The sequence below is a fragment of the Oreochromis niloticus genome, linkage group LG3 (assembly GCF_001858045.2).
Source record: "Oreochromis niloticus isolate F11D_XX linkage group LG3, O_niloticus_UMD_NMBU, whole genome shotgun sequence".
In the NCBI taxonomy this organism is placed as follows: Eukaryota; Metazoa; Chordata; class Actinopteri; order Cichliformes; family Cichlidae; genus Oreochromis; species Oreochromis niloticus.
Window position 1 is genome coordinate 53,462,232 of NC_031967.2, and position 10,805 is coordinate 53,473,036.

Consider the following 10,805-nt stretch of genomic DNA (forward strand, 5'->3'; position numbering starts at 1 on the left):
AAAAAGCCAAACAATAACATGTTTAAGTTATTTAAGTGACTTATATATCATGTTTAACCTGAGTAGTGAAAGACGGCGGTGGGTTTGAAAACGATTTGCGGGGAGTCCGGTGTTCTCAGTGGCTCTAGTGAGCCTTGCTCCCGGCTAGCTATCGAGCTAGTGGGTAACAGACGTCTCCGAAAACGTCGGAGCGCTTTTGAAAATATGTGGTGTCTTGATAAACTGAGCAGATATTTGAGGTTCACACAGTTACATTCTCGCCTGAAAATATGTTAAACGTTTATTTTGTGACCCAGAAAGAGTAATAAGAGGAATATTAAAACTAACTAGCTGCCGCCATTGTTGGAAACTGAGCTGGGCTGCGCTATGAATTCTGGGACACAGCTTCTTCTTCTTCGGGGTTTAACGGCAGCTGGCATCCTTGTACATGCAGTGCTGCCATCTTCTGTTTCAGTCCGTTATTACACTCTTAAATCCTACTACTTATTCCTGCATCTTTTAGGGATCTTACAAAGCTTCAAACGACGCGTCGACAATTAAATTAGTCGTCGACGATTTTGATAGTCGACGTAATCGTGACTAGTCGACTAATCGTGGCAGCCCTACTATTCAGAAAAAATAAGTTTATCCAATGTTTTTGCATTCAGTCTATTGTGGGGTGTTTTTTTGACACCATTTCCCCAGATTTGTAAAACTCACAGTTACACAAAAACTGTAAAGCCAGGTGGAAGGGGTTGGCAGTCCTTTATAATAAAATTCAGGACTGCCTGGTCCAGAACAATCTTCCTAGATGCTTGATTTCAAAATAATAAAACGCATATTAATAAAAAAAAATGATGATAAAGCTGTTCAGTGTCAATATAGGCCGACCTGTGTTCATTCTCACTGTGTTTGTCTCCTCATTTTCATGTTTGGCTCTGTAATGCCTAAACACTGAGGAGGTGCTTTTGTTTGTGTAAGAAAGCTCAACAGAACAGATGCAACATTTAGCCTGCATAAAATGAAATAAATAATTTACACTGCAGGTCACATTGCTGTTTTTCCTGTTCTGATAGATTGTTCTGAAACAAAGACAGGCAAACTATTACCTTATTTGATGTTAAATGATCAAAATGATCCCACACAGCAGAAACATTTCTTTTTCTTTCTGGCTCCATTTTGTAACGGAGAGATATGTATTTCTATTTGTTGTAGAGAGATATGTATTTTTTTTTAATCTTTGCAAGAGTAATTGTGTGTTCTTTGGTGGCGACTCATTCCGTTAAGAGATGCGGATGCGATACCTTTTAAACACAGTTTGGCGCGTTGGCAATGAGCGATACAGCAGCTGTATCGATCACGTGACTTTTTCTTAAAGTGACACACGTATGGGCTCAAAATGTGGTCATAAATATTTTGTACTTGTAAATCAGTTTTGTACTTGTAAATCACGATTTGTATGTGTAAAAAGAATTTGTGTGTGTGTAAAAAAGATTTGTATGTGTAAAAAAAAATTTGTGTGTGCGTAAAAAAGGATTTGTGTGTGGACCCTGCAAGTTACAAGTACGAATTTTGACCCTATTTTTCTTCCTTTCATCTGATTGGTCAATGTCGTGTCAATCACAAATGTAACAATCCAATCAGAGAACAGATGGGTTTGGCTGTCGGAGGGGCACTTTTGATGTAAGTTGTGCTTACACACATTAAATGTTTGATACTGTAATTCTGTTTTAATGCATATTTTTTAATTGACGTAGTTGAGTAGTTAAATATGAAGAGAATTTATAATGAATAACATTTACGTGGTTCACTATCAATATGTAGGTGAATGATATATCACGGTGTAATTACAGGAGTTGATGGTCCTTTTGCATCACCTGAATCCAATCTGTGAAGAATTTCCTCAGTAAAGGCTTAAAGGAGTTTTTAAAAGCAGCTTCAAACTAAAACTGTAACTCCTCGTCATCATTATACACCTTGACATCTGGACGTAGTGTTTTGTGGGAGGAACATTTCGTCACTCATCCAAGTGACTTCTTCAGTCTCAGCTGACTGCAGGTTTCCCCAATCTTATAAACAGTACATTTGCATAATGACTGAAATCAGCCCACTGGAGGAACAATGGGCTGGGAGGTCAGTTCCTTCATCATTAATACACAAACTCTCATGACCATTGATCAGCAACCACTGATCAATGGCCAAGAGTACCATTCACAGAGAGTTGGGGAATGGCTGCAATCACAGCATTGTAAGATGGCGAAAGATGTACCCTTAGGCCCCCTCCTCGATTCAGAGATGGTCTTTCCCTTTTCACGTAAATGGACTCCTTGACTCCGCGCTCAAACCAGCGTTCCTCCCCGTCCAGGATGTGTACAATGAAAGAGTGTCCAGGTAGGTAGGAAGGTGTAAATAGACTGCACAAAACGCACAAAGAAATAAAACAAAAAACAAAACACAGCACCTGCAGCAGAAAAATATGAAGAAGCGCAGATACACAATTCAACAATTTTCTTGTGGTGTGTGAGAGAGAGAGAGTGAGCGAGTGCCACTGTATGTGTCTTCACACAACTTTGTTTACTAATTAACAGATTTGTTGTGTAAATATGGAAAGGAATCAAATGTTAGGCAAAAATGTTTTTTTAAAGTATAATTTCACTGTAACGGAGCACGATGTCAGACGTGTGCTCCTAGCAGTGAACCCCAGGAAGGCGGCCGGTCCAGACGGAGTACCTGGCAAGGTACTAAGAGCATGCGCACACCAGCTCACCCTCATCTTCACCAGACTCTTCAACCTCTCACTGGATCAGGCAGCCATCCCATCCTGTCTAAAATCAGCCACAATCATCCCAGTGCCGAAGAAGTCTCCCATCACCAGCCTGAATGATTACCGCCCTGTGGCCCTCACACTGGTAATCATGAAATGCTTTGAGAGACTAGTCCTTCAACACATCAAGGATTACCTCCCCCCAGAATTCGACCCCCACCAGTTTGCATACCGTGCAAACAGATCCACAGAAGACGCCATCGCCACAGCCCTCCACGCTGTGCTGAGTCACCTAGAGCAGCGGCAGAGCTACGTCCGAATGCTCTTTGTGGACTACAGCTCAGCCTTTAATACTATCATCCCGGACATCCTCATCAACAAACTGGTCACTCTTGGCCTCCCTCCTCTCACATGTGCCTGGATAAAGGATTTCCTCACAAACCGGCCCCAGACTGTGAGACTCGGCCCTCATCTCTCCTCCACTCGCACACTGAGCACCGGCTCCCCACAGGGCTGTGTGCTGAGCCCCCTCCTGTATTCTCTCTACACCCACGACTGCAGTCCGACCCACAACAACACTCTCATCATCAAGTTTGCTGATGACACCACGGTAGTCGGACTCATCTCAAAGGGAGACGAAGCAGAGTACAGAGAGGAAGTCCTGAAGTTGGCAGCATGGTGTTCAGAAAACAACCTGGCACTGAACACCAAGAAAACCAAAGAGCTCATTGTTGACTTCAGGAGACACAGCACTGACTTGGCCCCCCTCTACATCAACGGGGAGTGTGTGGAGAGGGTCCACACCTTCCGGTTCCTTGGTGTCCTCATCTCTGCTGACATCTCCTGGATGGAAAACATCTCAGCGGTCATCAAGAAGGCCCAACAGCGGCTGCACTTCCTGAGAGTCCTCAGGAAGTACAAGCTGAGCTCCAACCTGCTGCTGACCTTCTACCGCTCGTCCATTGAGAGCCTGCTAACCTACTGCATCACAGTATGGTACGGCAGCTGCACCAAGGCAGATAGAGTGAGGCTTCAGAGTGTGGTCAAGACAGCACAAAAGATCATCGGCTGCCCTCTCCCCTCCCTGATTGACATTTATTCCTCCCGCTGCCTCAGCAGAGCAGCAAACATTATCAAGGACAGCTCCCACCCTGGTTTCAACATGTTCAGCCTGCTTCCCTCAGGGAAGCGCTACAGGTGCATCAACACTAAAACCCACAGACTCAAAAACAGTTTCTTCCCCAAAGCGATAACCACCCTGAACTCACACATGCACCGATAACACAGCCCACCACTTCCCACTTCCTCTATGGACCACCACTATTTATACTAATTCTATGTGCAATAACTGTATATACATAAACACTATTTATACCAATTCCATGTGCAATAACTCAACTGTACATACATAACACTATTTTTTACATATTGTTTACGGCTTGTAAATTGTACATTTTATATATATACACATCTTCTTCCCTATGTTAATACTGTTCATATGTATATAGCGCTGCAGAACTGTACCCCCCCCCCCCCCAGCATGTCTACACTGAGTAGGAGATGCTCTGTATCTCATTGTACAACTGTATAATGACAATAAAGGCATTCTATTCTATTCTATTCTATTATAGTTTTTGTATCTTCCCTGTTCGCATAAACAATAAATGCCTGTAAAATTAAAGTTTTGCATAATTAAAAATACAGTTTATATAAAATACAATTTTGCATATATTTCATTTGTTTAATGAAATGATGTCCCACTGAAAATATCAAAATGTTTTTGTAAACATGAGTAAGAAATGAAAGGGTCAGTTTAGGAACCATTCTTGCTGAATAGTTTAAAAAGCAGGGAATGTCCAGGGTACATTATAAAAATATTATTATTTTTATAATTTATTAAGTAATTGATACATTAATATTCACTGAAAAATGAAATGAAAAAAATGATTAGAGGTGATTTCAACATCCACGTAAACAGTGGCGGTCCTAGCCTGTTTGGCGCCCTGGACGAACACTCCCTCTGGAAGCAGCCGGCCCCTCCCCTGTCAGCAGGTTTTGTGTGAGACTTTAAATCATCAAACTGTAAATTATAAATGTTAAATTGTTATTAATCCCTTTACCTCTAGTCCTAAAGTGTATATTTATTTTCTTACTCTTCTTATATTTATTGTTTGTTTACTTGCACTGCTGTAAGTGGAGCCTCGTCTCATCTCTCTATATACTGGACTGTATGTAGCGGAGATGACAATAAAGTTTATTTTTACTTCAGCAGCGATCAGGTGTAACGATGTAAAAGAATGAATATGGTTTTGTTGTTGTTAAATTCCTGTTAAACTTGGCATCGCAACCATGGGTTTATTTTGAAGCTATTATTTTGAAAATCCGCAGCGGAAGTCTGCTACCGGTAAACTGGTTTTCCCTAAGCTTATCCGTTAGTAGCAATGAAGCTTTTGCTGTAGTAAGTTCTTCCTCAGTCCGCCCTGACTGAACATGGGTTTAAAACATATTTGAAGATCCTCATTGAGGTTAACATGACAGTGCATTAACAGCATGAACTGCACATACAATACCATCTGAGTAAATTTCAGTTTTATGATCTTGTTTTCCAATTAATGGGTTAGACGGTAGGAAAAATGGACACGCTGAGCTAGCGGCTAACAGCTAGAAGAGACTGTCGTGTCTAATAATTTGAAACTTTTCTTGATAGTTTGGGCGGAATCCTGTTGCTGGAAACCCATGGTTATTCATGTCCCATGTTATTGCAGGTATGTGTATTTTGAAACATGTATTTGGTTGAGCTGCAGGCTAACTCTGTTTTAGAAATACTGCTTATTAAGTTTTGCCCAGTAGATGGCAGCATTGTTCCATTTAATATTGTACATGAAAGGAAATTTTGGCTTTGGTCTGGAAGTTTATTTTCACATGAATGTGCATTTAAGTGAATTAATTTCTCTTTTTTTACCTAAACCACAATGCAGTAATATTTTTATTTCATTTTCCGTAATAAGTTTTGTTGCCATTTTATTTTTCAATCAATATTTGTTTTTTTTAATTTATTTTAAGAAAACTGAGAGTTCCACTATATCAGTGGTTCCCAAACTTTTTTTTGCCAGGCCCCCCTATTTTACAAGAAAAATGTTCGCCCCCCCCCCCCCCCCCAAACACATCCTCCAAACACACACACCCATATTTTGCTCCATTGCGGTTTATTTCACACCTCAAACATTTAGTAAACAATTAAGCAAATACAAGTAAACGGCAATAAATTACAGGTAGTAATAAAATATACTACTAACCCTTTTATGCTGCGTCCACACCTACACGGGTATTTTTGAAAACGCAGCTGTTTCTGTGCGTTTGGGCTTTTCGTCAACATGTAAACGGCGTTGCGATTCACCGAAAACGGAGATTATTTAAAACTCCTTTTTCGCGTTTACGTGTGGACGAGAATTACAGAGTTCGTCACGCAACGTCAAAGGTATGTGCCTCTTTTCACGTCACACTGCGCCACGTTATTGTTTACATGAGATGAATTGCAGAATGGCAGATAGAGACAAAATACTGTTACTGTTAATCTGACTATCTTCAGGTTTTACACGCTTACATATACACACGCAGTTACTGTCCCTCCATTTAGAAAGGCAGAGGCGTCACGGTGTGATTATTTTACGTGTAGTTGTTTTTTTTCCTGTGTAATAATATTCAACATTGTTATCAATACATTTTTCAAAAAATGCCTCTCTGTGCAAAATGGGTTCATAAACAAAAACAGTTGTGGGATACTGTTTGTCCATGATTTGAACCGGATGGAACAAATTACGGTAGAATCAGCCTGATATTATTTGTATCCCGCTGTAACTTTACTGCATAAAGAGCTAACATGTCCAAAATGTCAGGAGTAGTTATTACAAGAAGTGTTTGTGAACTAAAAATCAAGAATGTGGGATCCTGTTTGTCAGTGATTTGGAGAGCCCAGCGCTGCTCCCGACGCAGGGAAACTAATTTTGCAGGGGAGACCTACCTCGGCACTTGTGCAGGTGAAGCCAAAGGGAAGATATGCTTCACCATATTTTCTAGTCTTTGGCTTGGAAGGAAGTTGGTTTGGAAACATATTTGGCGATGCTTCATCTCCTGCTTTGCGTTTATGTGGAAGCCCCGTCAAAAACCTGTCCACAGTGTCCAAGCGCTCTTTTTTTTTTTTTTTTCTTTTCATACCGCGCCCCCCCCTGCAATGCCCCACACTTTGGGAACCTCTGCACTATATGATCATTTGTTTATCCGTTAGTAGCAATGAAGCTTTTGATGTGTTTGGGCGGAATCCTGTTGCTGGAAACCCATGGTTATTCATGTCCCATGTTATTGCAGAGACCCACAAAAGGGGAATAAACCACGCCTGAGCTCTACCCATCTCGAGTCCAGAGAGTTTTACTCATACAGCACCAGACATAGAGACTGAGTGGGGTCGCACAGGCGCACCGAGGGCTCTCGCACTCACTTTTTGCGTATAGAATTTCGAAAAAACATCGGTGCAAATTATAAGTCTGTATCATAATGTCTGGTAGTGGGTTTGTTTTTATTTTGTTTTATTTTGCCAGTTGGTTATTAGATGCTGCTCCAGCCAGCAAGAGAATCCCGCCGCCTGCAGCAGGCGCACCTCGCAAACGGAGGGCTCTCTGCAAATGGGCGATATCGATACCGATCGGCCTATGCCATTCCCAATATGCGCTGGCTGATGTCGGGACACCATGAGTACGAGCAATCTTTTTTTTTTGCCGATGCCCGTGATGCCGCCCCCCACCATGATGCTGCCCCGGGCAACCGCCCGTGTCACCCGCATCAAAAACCGCTACTGCACGTAGATACTAAAAGCGACAGCCTCAACATGGCATTTAACCTGTTAATAATAAACTGCTGGTTTTTCTCACAATGTAAAAGAATCCACCTAACAATTTAACCACAGGCCGTTTCTCAGTAGGTGTACTTGTCTGTACTTGTGAAACACCAGTCACCTGCACTGCTTCACTTTAAAGTATGCTTAAAATGCTCTGATGTGTTGTCAGTTGTCATCCAGGGAAGGACCGATTTTATTTTGAAGTTGTTTTACTTTGCATATTTGCTGTGTTTTACTGTGTTCCAATGCGGAGTGTTTTTATTTATATTTTTTGTATTGCATGTTTTGGTTATATTTTGTGGAGTGTTTTATTTATATTGCATGTTTTATTGAATATATTAACTTCTCCCGGAGAGACTCCGCCCACTTCTAATCACAAATCAGATACACCTGGGAAGGCACAGAGGTGGATAAGAGAGCTTGCCAGACCACTGAGAAAGGTGCTCGAGGGGAGGCTTGAGAGGCAGGCAGCAGGAATGGCGAACTAGGAGTGGCAGGTGACGGCCGCAAGTGGCGGCACCGGCACCGGGAATGGTGTCAGGCGGCGGCCCTGCAAGCCCGGAGCGAGGATACAACGCCAGTGAGCAGAGGGAGCGGTCTGGCTGTTGGAATAACTGGAGGCCAGATCACGCTACTGTGGGGAATTAGAGACGACGAGACAGCGCCTGCCTCCCACGGCGAGACGGGCCGGTGCCGATTGGCGTGCTACAAGAAAGCAGCGGGCAGAGTTAAGAGCTGTAGCCGCTATAAGAGTAGTGACTGTCGCTGCCCCCTCTCTTCCAGCATTCCGGAGCGGAAAACACTGATAGGACGGCGAGGGCGCCGCCGGGTTTCCCCTTCTGCTCCGACCTGCTGGATTTTTAACTTTTAGTGACTTTTATACCGTGGCGGACGCCACTGGACTTTTAATCTTTGTGCTTTATTGATTTTTTATTGCGTTTTTTCCCTGGCCAGGGCTGTTTAATTCCTTTTATATCTCCAAAAGTTGAATCTGTTCATCTGGACGTAGCGTTTTGTGGGAGAAACGTTTCTCCCACAAAACGCTACGTCCAGATGAACAGATTCAACTTTTGGAGATTTACTTTCCTGGATGATTGAGAATGCATCAAGAAATTCCTTTTATATTTTTAACTGTTTAAATATAATAAATTATATTTTAGCAATACAGTTTTTTTTAATTCGTGTGCATTCCCTTGGCTGCTCCACTGCTCTGTCCGTTTTGAGGAAGGTTTGTGCAAAAAATATCACCTTCCCCCGGTTACACAGTCAAGCAAGCATTGGCTGTGACTTGTGTCCTTTGTCCAGCCAAGCATGCCAGAATGCCTTTCATCTGAAACTCAAAAAGCAGCTAAAACTGTAAAGTTGGAAAAATTGTTTCTGTGACACAAAATCAATGTTTGTTTTTACATGCTCTTAAGCAAGAATGCAAATGTGAAAACTTCAAATATATATTTTGATTCTTTAGGACATTAAGTAACAAACTGGTTCACCCGAAAGACAAAACTCCAAAACACAAACTTAACAATGTAGTGTATGCTGTACTGTGTAGCGGACCTCTACATTGGAGAGACCAAACAGCCACTTCACAAGCGCATGGCACAACATAGAAGAGCCACCTCCACAGGACAAGACTCAGCAGTTCATCTGCATCTAAAGGATAAAGGTCACTCTTTTGAGGATGCCAATGTTCACATTTTGGACAGAGGACAGATGGTTTGAAAGAGGAGTGGGAAAAGGCCATTTATGTCCACTGTGAGCGACGATCTTTGAACAGAGGCGGTGATTTACGACACCAACTGTCTGCCATCTATAATCAAGTTTTGAGATCCCTTCCCAGACGCCCTAACGCCCACTCACATCCTGGGCCATCTGACCTCAGGAAATCACATGATAGGGTGGGGATAGGTTCACAATGAGCTCACCTGAAACCTTGGCTGATTGTGATCCACACCTTTTTTCACACCTTGGCTCACATGATTAGGTGGAGGATCATCAGGGGGTCCTTTGTCCACTCTTTGGGGGGGAAACTCCCACTGGGTTTAAATCTGGGACTGTCCATCATTTGACCCTAGAACTGAAGAAGCTTCTCTGATGAGAGGCAAAACGTCTTAAAGCAACCTAAAGAAGTCCAGACGCTTTTCTTTCCAAGCTCCTTAGACTAAAGTAACGAGCCTATTTTAAAAGTTAGAAAGTAAACATATTTGTTTAAAAATGTAGGGAGTAAAAGTACAGATATCCAGAGGTGGGCAGTAACGCTTTACTGTAATCCGATTACTTTTTTCAAGTAATGAGTAAAGTAAGGGACTCCTATTGCAAAAACAGTAATTAGATTACTGTTACTAAAACCGTGACATTTTTGCGTGCAGATCAACAATGGATAATATATCGAGTGCGGGAGAGAGTATGAGCGTGCAGCGTTTAAAGCGTGGAAGTACTGACCTTATTTTGAGTTTGATTCCATAAAAAGTGACAAAAACATTAGCGTCCGTTGTGCATGGAAAGAAAACTTCTTTTTACAGTGAAAGAAACCCCTAAACTTTCGAGCAAGCACCGAGCATGCAACGGATTCAACTGACCGCTGTGGCACACCTGCACCAGCGTAAACCTCCGCCTACCCCAGTCCTGCGTTACAGGTGAAAATAGAGCAACAGGACCGCTGAGTCTTTGATTTTATTTTTTCTGCTGTGTTTTACTTGCATCTATTTGAAAGAGTGAGTGTAAACACAAAAAAATATTTTATTTTATGTGCTGGAATGTGCAGAAAATAGGTTTAAATGTTAAACAAATTTCTTCCAGTCAGAGAATGTTGCATATAATTAAATTTTTGCTTGATGTGTAAAGATAAAAGATTAAAACAAGTTTTAAACAGACGTTTCCATTTGATTACATTTTGTATGATGGATTATGCAGAAAAAGTAGAATTGGGCTGAAAGATCTATTGCTTTATCATATTGCTTTATCACCTATTCAGGTTGTAAATTGTGTTTTTAAAAAGTAACTAATTACTTTTGAAAATAAGTAATCAGTAAAGTAACGGGATTACCTTTTTTGGGGAGGTAATTAGTTGCTGGTTACTTTTTTCAAGTAACTTGACCAACACTGTAGATACCTGAAAATTCTACTTAAGTACAGTAACAAAGTAATTGTACTTATTCCCATCTCTGCATATAA